Genomic DNA, 11146 nt, shown 5'->3' on the forward strand with positions numbered 1-11146 from the left:
AACAGTTCATCTCTGATGTTATTGTACTGTTGCAGAGGGATGCATCAGATATTTTAGTTTTAAAATGATATTTACCTCTTGTGTAATTAGACAACAGGTTGATAACCCAACAGTTGTGAGATGGACCTGTACACAAGGTTACCAGGCATTCTCCAAATACAACCTCTTTACTCTGTCTGTCTGTTATTCTGTCAATTGTGTCTCTGTATTACAGAGGTTGTTGGTGGAGTTGAGGTGTTCCAGGAGGGCATTGCAGATGAGTGATGTTGAGAATTTACCAAAGTGCTAAAAAGCTGCAAAATCAGAATCAGAATCAGTTTTATTGCCAAGTATGTTTTCACATACAAGGAATTTTTTCTGGTGATTGGTGCAATTGAGGATCAGGGGGATCAGCAACAGTGGGGCTCTCTAGCCTTGTTGATGAGGCTAATAGCAGATGGGAAGAAGCTATTTTTGTGGCGAGAGGTTTTGGTCCTGAAGGACTGCAGCCTCCTGCCAGAGCGGAGTGTCACAAAAAGTTTGTGTCCAGGGTGGGAGGAGTCAGCTACAATCTTCCTTGCACGCCTCAGAGTCCTTGAGGCGTACAGGTCCTGGAGGGATGGAAGATTCCAGCCAATCACCTTCTCCGCAGAGTGGATGATACGCTGCAGTCTGTTATTGTCCCTCTCCGTGGCAGCAGCGTACCAGATGGTGATGGAGGAGGTGAGGATGGACTCAGTGATGGAGGTGTAGAAGTTCACCATCATAGTCCTTGGCAGGTTGAACTTCTTCAGCTGCCTCAGGAAATACATCCTCTGCTGAGCTTTTTTGATGAGGGAGCTGATGTTCAGCTCCCATTTGAGATCCTTTGTGATTGTGGTTCCCAAGAAGCGGAAATGCTCCACGGTAGCCACGGGGGAGTCGCACAGGGTGATGGGGGTGGGTGGGGCTGGGCTCTTCCTGAAGTCCACTATCATTTCCACTGTCTTCAGAGCGTTTAGCTCTAGGTTGTTCTGCCTGCACCAGGTCACCAGACGGTCAGTCTCCCACCTGTAGGCAGACTCATCGCCATCAGAGATGAGTCCAATGAGAGTGGTGTCGTCTGCAAACTTCAGGAGCTTGACAGACTGATGGCTGGAGGTGCAGGTGTTAGTGTACAGGGAGAAGAGCAGAGGAGAAAGAACGCAGCCTTGCGGGGATCCAGTGCTGATGGTCTGGGAGTCAGACACATGCTTTCCTAGCTTCACGTGTTGCCTCCTGTCAGACAGGAAGTCGGTGATCCACCTGCAGGTGGAGTCAGGAACGCTCAGCTGGGAGAGCTTGTCCTGCAGCAGAGCCGGGATGATGGTGTTGAAGGCAGAGCTGAAGTCCACAAACAGGATCCTGGCAAAGATCCCTGAGGAGTCCAGGTGCTGGAGGATGAAGAGCCATGTTGACGGCGTCATCTACAGACCTCTTGGCTCTGTAGGCGAACTGCAGGGGGTCCAGGAGTGGGTCAGTGATGGATTTGAGGTGGGATAGGACAAGGCGCTCAAATGATTAATCCTTACCTGGGAGTAAGTTTCCGGGACTCAGTATGGAGAGGAAGATCACGGGAAGATAGCCAGACCTTCTGACCGGGCTGATACTGGGGGGCCGGAGAGCGGTGAATGTCCGCCAGTCTCTGGTTCTGGGCCGCCGTTTGGGTGAGAGCCGCCCGGGCCTCACGCCAGACTTGACGGGCCCGCCGGAGGTGCGCCTGCACCAAGGGAACTGCCACCTCAACCTCCTGTGCGGGGGAAGAGTGGAGGCTGGAAGCCATTAGCAGCCATAAAAGGAAACATACCTGTGGCCGAGCAGACTAGGGAGTTGTGGGCATACTCAACCCAGGGAAGGAAGGCAGACCAGGAGGCAGGGTGATGAGAGGCCACACAATGAAGCGCTGCCCCCAGATCCTGATTTGCCCGCTCAGTCTGGCCATTAGTCTGTGGATGGTATCCGGACGAGAGGCTTGCCGACGCCCCCAGACCCCGGCAAAAAGCCTGCCACACTCTGGAAGAGAACTGTGGCCCTCTGTCAGACACAACATCCTGGGGAATGCCATGCAGTCTAAAAACATGCTGGGTGAGCAAAGCAGAAGTCTCGAGGGCAGAGGAGAGTTTAGGCAGAGGAATGAAGTGCACCGACTTGGAAAAACGGTCAACCACAGTTAAAATGGTATTGTTACCTTCTGAAGGTGGCAAGCCGGTGACAAAGTCCACAGCAATGTGAGACCAGGGCCGGTGGGGGATAGGAAGGGGGCAAAGAAGACCAGCAGGAGCGCGATGCGAAGCCTTACTGCGGGCACAGACTGAGCAGGCAGAGACGAACTCCTTGGTGTCAGCAGACATGGAGGGCCACCAGAAACGCTGACGAAGCAGAGCCAGGGTCAGATGAAAACCAGGGTGGCATGCCACCTTGGAGGAGTGGCCCCACTGGAGCACAGGGGATCGAACAGGCGGAGGCACGAACAGCCGGTTGGGCGGGGCACGCTCAGGGGCTGGATGGTCCGTAAGGGCCCCCTGGACCAGCTGCTCAACCTCCCACCTGGCTGCTCCCACCACACAGGAGGTCGGCAGGATAGTGTCCTCAGCAGGATTCTCCACAGGGGAACAGAATTGACGAGAGAGGGCATCAGGCTTGACATTCCTGGAGCCGGTAGGTGAGAGTAAAATTGAACTGACCCAGGAACAAGGCCCACCGAGCCTGGCAGGAGTTGAGTCTGCGGGCGGAACGGAGGTAAGACAGGTTTTTATGATCAGTCCATACCACAAAAGGATGAGTGGAACCCTCCAACCAGTGCCTCCACTCCTGAAGGGCCAGCACCACTGCCAACAGTTCACGATTCCCCACATCGTAATTCCTCTCCGCAGGGGAAAGACGGCGAGAGAAGAATGCACAGGGGTGCAGCTCCTGGTCCGAAGTGGAGCGTTGGGACAGGACCGATCCCACACCTGAGTCAGAGGCATCCACCTCCACCACGAACTGGCCTGTGGGATCAGGATGACACAAGACAGGGGCAGAGGAGAACAGACTCTTCAACCTAACAAAAGCAGCTTCAGCTGTGGGTGACCAAACAAAAGGAGACTTGACAGAAGTTAACCTGGTGAGTGGTGCAGCTACTCGACTGTCGTCACGGATAAATCGACGGTAAAAATTAGCAAACCCTAGAAATCTTTGTAGCTGCTTTCGTGTGGTTGGAATAGGCCATTCTACCACTGCTTTAACTTTAGCGGGGTCAGACTTGATCTGCCCTTTCTCAACCACAAAACCCAGAAAGCTCACAGATGAAACATGAAATTCACACTTCTCCGCTTTAACAAACAGTCTGTTTTCAAGGAGTCTCTGGAGAACTAGCCTAACATGTTGCACATGTTCTTTGAATGTACGAGAGAAGATCAAAATGTCATCTAGGTACACAAAAACAAACCTGTTGAGCATATCACGCAGAATATCATTCATGAGACACTGAAAAACAGCAGGTGCATTGGTTAGCCCAAATGGCATGACCAGATACTCAAAATGTCCCAGAGGAGTATTGAACCCAGTCTTCCACTCGTCCCCCTCCTTTATTCTAACCAGGTGATAGGCGTTGCGCAGGTCCAGCTTGGAGAAGATGGTGGCCTGGTGGAGGGGAGCAAAGGCAGAGTCTGAGAGGAAGGGGGTACTTGTTCTTGATAGTAATGTCATTCAAGCCCCTGAAGTCAACACAGGGACGAAGAGTCTTGTCCTTCTTCTCGACGAAAAAAAATCCCGCCCCCATGGGAGAGGAGGACGGACGAATGAGACCAGCTGCTAGTGAATCAGAAATATAGCACTCCATAGCCTCTCTCTCTGGCCTGGAGAGGTTATAGAGTTTGCTGGTCGGATAGGGGGCACCAGGGAGCAGGTCAATACCACAGTCATAAGGCCTGTGAGGCGGCAGGGACAAAGCACGGTCCTTGTTAAAAACCTCCTGGAGGTCATGATATTCGTGAGGGACTGAAGTGAGATTTACAGGTTTGGGGGGAACCAGAGGACTGGAAATAGTGTTGCGGATGGCTGAGAGCAAACAGTGGGAGTGACAAAACAAACTCCAGTTGGAGATGGACAACGTAGACCAGTCAATATGTGGGTTGTGGAGCTCGAGCCAGGGGAGACCTAAAACTATAGGTGAAGCTGGAGAGGAAATAAGGTAAAGGGAAATTATCTCCTGGTGGTTACCGGAAAGTAACAGGGACACTGGGACAGTGCGTCTAGTGACACGGGCCAAGAGTCGACCGTCCAGGGCTAAAATGACTTTGGGCTCAGGAAGTGACTCGGTGGGAAGGCCAAACTGGGCGGCTACACCAGAGTCGATGAAATTATCATCAGCGCCCGAGTCTACTAAGACATGGAGAGGAATGCTAACCTGAGACCAGGAAACAGTACCCTTAAGCTGAATGCGTTTAGAGGGGGATGGACAAACTGAAGATGGGCTCACCAGCATCCCCCTTACGACTGATGAGCCAAATCTTTTGGCCGTACGGGACAGCTAGCGAGGACATGACCCGACTGTCCACAGTAAATGCAGAGTCTTTTTTGGAAGCGCCGCTGACGTTCAGCTGGGGAGAGCCTCATCCTCCCCAACTGCATGGGCTCCTCATTGCTGGAGGAGGAAGAGGCAGCTGGGTGACATGCGCTGGTGGAGGGTGGCACCAGAAGTGAACAGGAATCCATAGGACCAGGGGTAGGAGGAGACTTGAACTGAAGGGAAGGGACCCTCTGGCTAACTACCCTGTCCCTGCGTCTTTCTCTGAGACGGTTATCAAGACGGATGGCCAAGGAAATAAGTTCCTCCAAAGAGGAGGTCTCATCCCAGGCAGCTAGCTCATCCTTAAGTTCTTCGCTTAACCCACACCGAAAAACCCCCTGTAAGGCCCTCTCATCCCACCCGCTCTCAGCCGCGAGAATGCGGAAGTCTACTGAGTAATCTGCAACTGAAAGAGACCCCTGGCGCAAGGAGAGAAGTCTATTACCGGCTTCCCTACTCTGAAGAGGATGGTCAAAAACTCGACGAAATTCGTCACTGAATAACTGGTAAGACTGCCAGGAAGGTGAGTTAGCGTTAGCCATGGCCACAGCCCATGCAGATGCCTTCCCAGAAAGTAAACTACTAACAAAAGCTATCTTCGACTTTTCAGAGGAATACGTCAACGGCTGCTGGTCAAACACTAGAGAACACTGGTGGAGAAACTGACCACATGACCCTAACTCTCCCTAGTACCTGTCTGGAGTGGGGATAAAGGGCTCACGGGGATGACTGGGCTGGGTAGATGAAACAGCTGGAGCAGGAGAAGCAACAGGAGGATCCTGGGTCGGAGCAGGAGCTGCCAGTGTGGAAAGCTGAGCGGTGACCTGGTTCAAACAGTTGTCCAGCTGAGTCATGCTTGAAGTCAAATGGAGCAGTTTGTCCATAATTCCAGTCAGGGCACTCTCATGTTGCCCAACACAGACTCCTTGAGCAGTGAGGGCTTGTTTTACCCTCTCCATCTCTGCGGGGTCCATACTTGGCCAGATTATTCTGTTAGGTTCCCTATCAGGTTAGGACCCCGGAGCAGGGACACACAGAGACAAGAGAGTGGGAACTGAAGACTTTTTTAATGACACGAACCAAAAACAGTCCAACAAAGCAGGCAAAGGAAGCAGGAGGCTGGCTGGCAGGAGAATGGCAGAGACACGGAGCGACGGAGAACCTGGAGACTGGGTAGCCAGGGAACAGCATGCAGGGAGAGAGCATGGAGTAATCTGGCACTGAGTGAGTGACGAACCGGGGGTTTTAAACTGGCTTAATGAGTGATGGGCTGCAGGTGGGTCAGGCTGCCAGTGCTGCACCACGCCCCTGCCACACACAAGCTCTGCAGGGGAAAACAGAAAAGGGAGGGGGAACGGACAGAGAACAAAAAATACAACAACCAAAACATATAACTCAAAACCACAACAGGTTCGCGTTCTCACCAGAGGAACCGCACCAGAAGTTGGCATTTGGTGTGGAATCAAGCGGACCTGCGCACCACCTCTTTTTGGAGGTCTCGGTCCGCTTGATTTAGTGCGCACCCGAGTGTGATTGATGCTTTCACACCGACGAAAACGAACCGAACTAAGAGCTTTTGGCTCGAATGGGTTGTTTAGTGCGCACCAACTGCTGTTGGTGTGAAAGCACCCTCAGTTTGTGTTGCCACCTGGGTTTGAATCCAGGCTTCTCACATTAGTGTCCACAGTCTAAACTGCTATGCCAAGGTAGTGTTAGGGTGAGGATAGGGGGTCGTGGCAGCAGATGCACCCGGGTGCAGTAGGTGTTTTGCCCTTTCCAACGACACCTCCCACGAGTGCATGCGACATTCCCTTCCAGAGATAGGTGAGTTCGCTACAAGCCGCATCATATATGCAGCGAGGTTGTAGCAGTTTTTAACAGCAAAATTCCAAGTGTCAGTGGTGGCTTTTTGTGAATATCTTTTGACAGGAAGGTGATAGAGAGATGGAACCAAGTCCTACCCTCCTAAATGTGGCCACGCCCTTTCCTTCTGTACCACCCGCGTGTCTGTTGGATGTACGGTCATGGATACAGCCAATCCGAAGTGGCGATTTTTTAATTGGCTGTATCTTCGGAACCGTAAGTTGTACAGAGTCGTGGTTGGTACCGTTGGAAAGGACGTGGCTGAATGATGGTGACAGAAGTTGGTTCCAAGTCTCTGTCACCTTCATATCAAAAAGGGAGCAGCCCAGCATGGGGGACCTCCTCCCGCTCCTGGAAACCTCCGACCTCCACCAGCTAGAAGAGATAAGAGGCCTTATCAATGAGTAGCTCAGCACCGAGCGAGGGTCCATGCTGCTGAATGGGCTGGTGGACTACTTTTTGGAAACAAATTCTGCCCAGGCCATGCATATCCTCTACTCGGTCAGAGAGCCACACAATAAGCACCTTCTGGACAAGATGAACGAGTGTATGAATTGTGCACATCTTTTGACAGGAAGGTGATAGAGAGATGGAACCAATCCTACCCCCCAAATGTGTCCACGCCCTTTCCATCGGTACCACCCACGTGTCTGTTGGATGTACAGTCGCGGAGATACAGCCAAATGGCGATGTTTAATTGGCTGTATCTCCGGAACCGTAAGTCGTACAGAGGCGTGGTTGGTACCATTGGAAAGGGCATATTATGTGTGACCAAATCTCCTTCCTATCAAAAGTTATAAGCGTTTAAAATCTGTCCAATCAGAATCAAGCAAATGGAGCAGAGTGAAAAATGCAGTGTGGATGCCAAAATGCATCTTCCAGAAAGTGTTTAGGAGCACGTTTTGTCAGGGTTATTTTGTCAGGGTTATTTTGTCAGGGTTATTTGCATATCCTGTTGTCAGAAGTTGCTATAGTCTGCAGATTCTGGCAGGATCTGACAGGGTTACGTCAGATTAGGGCTTTGGCAGGTAGAGGTAGGTCTAAGGGTGAATATGGCAAAGGACAGTTGGACTCTCATTTGCATACTGGGGTTGGTTGTGCTTCGGGATAGGGTGGGATGGGGGTTGTAGTAAGGGGGTGCAGCTGGCTTTTTGTGAATATTTTTTGACAGAGAGATGGAACCAAGTCCTACCCCCCCAAATGTGGCCACACCCTTTCCAACGACACCTCCCACGAGTCCATGCGACATTCCCTTCTGGAGACAGGTGAGTTCGCTACAGGGCAAACTTCTCCCTGGTCAGTTTGCCTATCTGCCTCGTGTCTGCCAGAGCCCATATATGGGCAATGACATTCGGGGAAAGTTCAGACTGCATGAAGATGTCCTTTACTTAATGTCCACTGACAAAACCATCCATGTCAGCATCCGTCTTCAGAAAGATGTCGTCATAGCGACCACGGTCTGCCACTGGGACCACCCAGTTGAACACATGCCGTCCAGACTTGAGTGTGTGTTTGGGCGACAGGCTGCCAGTGCTATTGAGTGAGTTCATGCTGCCGTGGGAGGGCGTGTAGCGCAGCAAGTCTTTAGGTGGTGGAGGGTTTGCAGGCATTCCAGCCACAGAGCCAGCCTCTGAGCCCAGACTCTTCTTCCTCTTAGACGGAGGAATGAGGGCAGAGGGGAGCAGTGCAGGAACAGGCTCCTTGTCCAGGGCCCAGTACACCAGGTGTGTGGCCACTGAAAACTCATCTCTGTCCAGATAGCCATCTTTATCTATGTCACTCAGGTCCCAAACCTTCCCAAGGACATCCAGAGGTAGCTTGGAGTTGATCAGAACTGGTTTGATCTTCTCTCCTGACAGAAGGGTTGGGGTTAGGTATAGGGATAACGGAGGTAATTAGATGCCCATCTAATGCGAATAACTTTTGATAGGAAGGTCGTAGAGAGATGCAGTTTGCATTTCCGGAGATAGATGAGTTCGCTACAAGCGGCATCACATATGCAGCGAGGTTATGTGTGAGATACCTCATAGCTGATGTCATTTCTCTTCTTTTCATTATTAGGTGGAATCCAGCGGATCAGGGCAAACCCCTCTCCTTTACTGGGCCACACAGTGATCAAACAGAGGCTCCAGGTCCAGGAAGGTTTGTTCATTCACATCTGCATCTCCAACCTCCTGTTCCTCATGGCCGAGGGACCTGCAACCAGCAGGAGGACAAAGCAGGTGATGATATTGTGTGACACACAGTTTACTCACCACTGCTTTGTTTAATATGTGTGACTGAGGCTAATACTGAGATCTAAGATCTGTCCTCTGTTTTCATGTGATCTGCATCTTCACCCCCACTCACAATGATGGACTCCAATCCTGTGATGAGCTCCAAGCTGAGGCTGCTTCATGACCCCGACCATCCAGGAAGAGGCAAAGCTCATCTGTGACCAAGACAACGAGGACATTTGTTGCTCTGTTTATATTTGTATTAATGTAAAGATACACTTGGTGGACATTTGTTCATAGTTTGCTTGCTTTAATGATGAGTATTGATGATTAACTTCTTTTATTGTCTAAAATCTAAACTCTCAAAAACAAAGTGGATATGTTAAAGTGTCAGACTTGGGTTTGGGTTGTTATATGAACACTTGTATACACTGTGCATGTAGTTTGCTGGCTTTATATGATGACCTCTTATTTTCAAAAATAAAATCTCAATGGAGTGGATGTGTTTAAACCTGACCTGTGTCTTTGTTTCACATGATTTAAAATAGCTCTTTATAGATCCCCTTCAGTCTGTTTTCTAGACTGACCTCCAGAAATGTTACCTGCTCACCCTCCAACCTCACCTCTCACCACACACATGCTAATATGGCTGCAGCCACATCTTTTGTTTGGGTTAAAGGCTGCCTGCTCATGCCTCAGGCTGTGACAGTGGGTTACAGACAGCTGTCTTTCAGAACTTCACTAACATTTGTGGTTTATACTACACCACAAACACATGAGTATTTTGTCTGGTAGTTGATACAGAAACTCAGGTTATGGCTTCTCTTTTCTGCTGACCTTTGACCTTTACATTTTTGGCAAATCTTAATGTACAGACTTTTTTTATTAATCAGCCTGTGGAATCACAGGGTCTCAGACCAGACAGAAAAGACTTAGGTTGAATAAACCTCATGATGACAGTAATGACAAGAAAGCAGAAACCCTCTAGTGTAGTCAGCGCTGCAGTGGGACCTTGTGTGGGCAAGTGATCAAAAATAGTCTTGTATTTCAGGCTGGAAGGATGAGTGAATTAATTTAAGGTGGACTTACAGGACTGTGGTCCCCACTGCCCCCGCTGTCATCTGACATTGGGACCTGTCAGTGAGAACAAGAAGTAAAGACAACAGCTGATAAATGGATCAGATGTTTTTTGTCTTTGTTAGAAATCATTTAGTTATCCTAAAGCTTTATCGTTATAAATAATCTTTTATCAATAAATGCTTTATCCAGACGCTGGTTGCTGGAAGAGCTCTTCACTCTTTCCTTTGAACACTACTTCCGGTTTCGTCTGTGTGTGTGTGTGTGTGTGTGTGTGTGTGTGTGTTTGTCAATGTGTTAACACTGAAGCCCAGGTAGGATGGTGCAAGGGTGAAAGCATTTCTCTCCAGCACCAATGTCTTGAGGCAGGGTAGTGTGCTCAAGGCGCTCAGCAAGGCCTTTTGGTCCTGAAACTCACAGTCACTGAGGTCCAAACATACCAGCTGTGGCCTGAGGTCAGAGACAGTCTTTGTGTTTACTGGACAGGGGGATTGTGTGTGTTCAGGTCAGATATGCATTGCATATTGCATATTTTTCCATGTTTAATTCATTCAGCTGGTCTATGATATCTTTTCTGTCTATGATATCTTTTCTTATCTTTTCTGTAAATTTCTATATTTATTTAAAACAGTTGTATGTCCCAGAGTTTGTGTACATAATGATCTAAAAGCTACCTTGGTAAATATGTTTGCAGGGTGTTTATGAGTCAACCAAACTTGTGTAAAAAAAAAAAAAAAAAAACTGTGAGCAGAATGTTATCAGAGAATTTGCCTCCAGAAATTCATTAGGCAGCACAAATTATTTTGTCCTCACTAGAATTTAAAAAAATGCTTTTTTCTATCACGCTGTAAAACATTGTAGAGGAATTCAGAAGATTGATCTAATCTTTCTTCATTAACTTTATGTAAATATTTGGGAACCATATGTTTCAAATAACTTAGTTAAGTTATTTCAACTCAGAAACTAAGTTACTTCTACAACTTATTTTTTGGCCATTTTATACCTTTATCATTAGATGCACCAAAAATCCTGCTTAGAGAATTTGTGCCAATGTGGTATGTGCTCTAACCAATCAGCTATTGGGTCGCCCCAAGTTGAAATAACCTATAATGACATAATGTGCTTAAGTCTAAGGTCTCTCACAGCTTTAAATTGAATCTAACAAATTGGTCACAGATAGAGGATGTGATCTTATTGTCTGTCCTGATGAACAATAAAAAGTATCCAATTTCACTTGACTTTGCATTTGACCTGGTTTTGGTTTACTTCTTTAAAGAACAGCTGACTTCCTCTTCTGTGTGTGTGTGTGTCTGTGTGTGTGTGAGAGAGAGGATATTGTTGTTTTTATCGTATTATAAAATGTATTCCATTCCTTTTTTTTTAACTCTTTATATTCCAATTAAATGTTGAATTCTCATTTATTGTGATTTTGATTATCCCA

The 11146-nt window shown here is 48.6% G+C and overlaps 1 long non-coding RNA gene across 1 annotated transcript; it reads left to right on the top strand.

Annotated features, from left to right (window-relative positions):
- Positions 1–5815: 5815 nt before the first annotated feature.
- On the top strand, positions 5816–10943 carry LOC139607589 (uncharacterized). The gene is made up of 2 exons (XR_011684872.1): positions 5816–6410; positions 8420–10943. It is a non-coding gene; the product is annotated as an uncharacterized lncRNA (long non-coding RNA).
- Positions 10944–11146: the final 203 nt, after the last annotated feature.

The sequence above is a fragment of the Trachinotus anak genome, unplaced genomic scaffold (assembly GCF_046630095.1).
Source record: "Trachinotus anak isolate AG129_WGS33_773 ecotype Australia unplaced genomic scaffold, CSIRO_AGI_Tana_v1 ptg000024l, whole genome shotgun sequence".
In the NCBI taxonomy this organism is placed as follows: domain Eukaryota; kingdom Metazoa; phylum Chordata; class Actinopteri; order Carangiformes; family Carangidae; genus Trachinotus; species Trachinotus anak.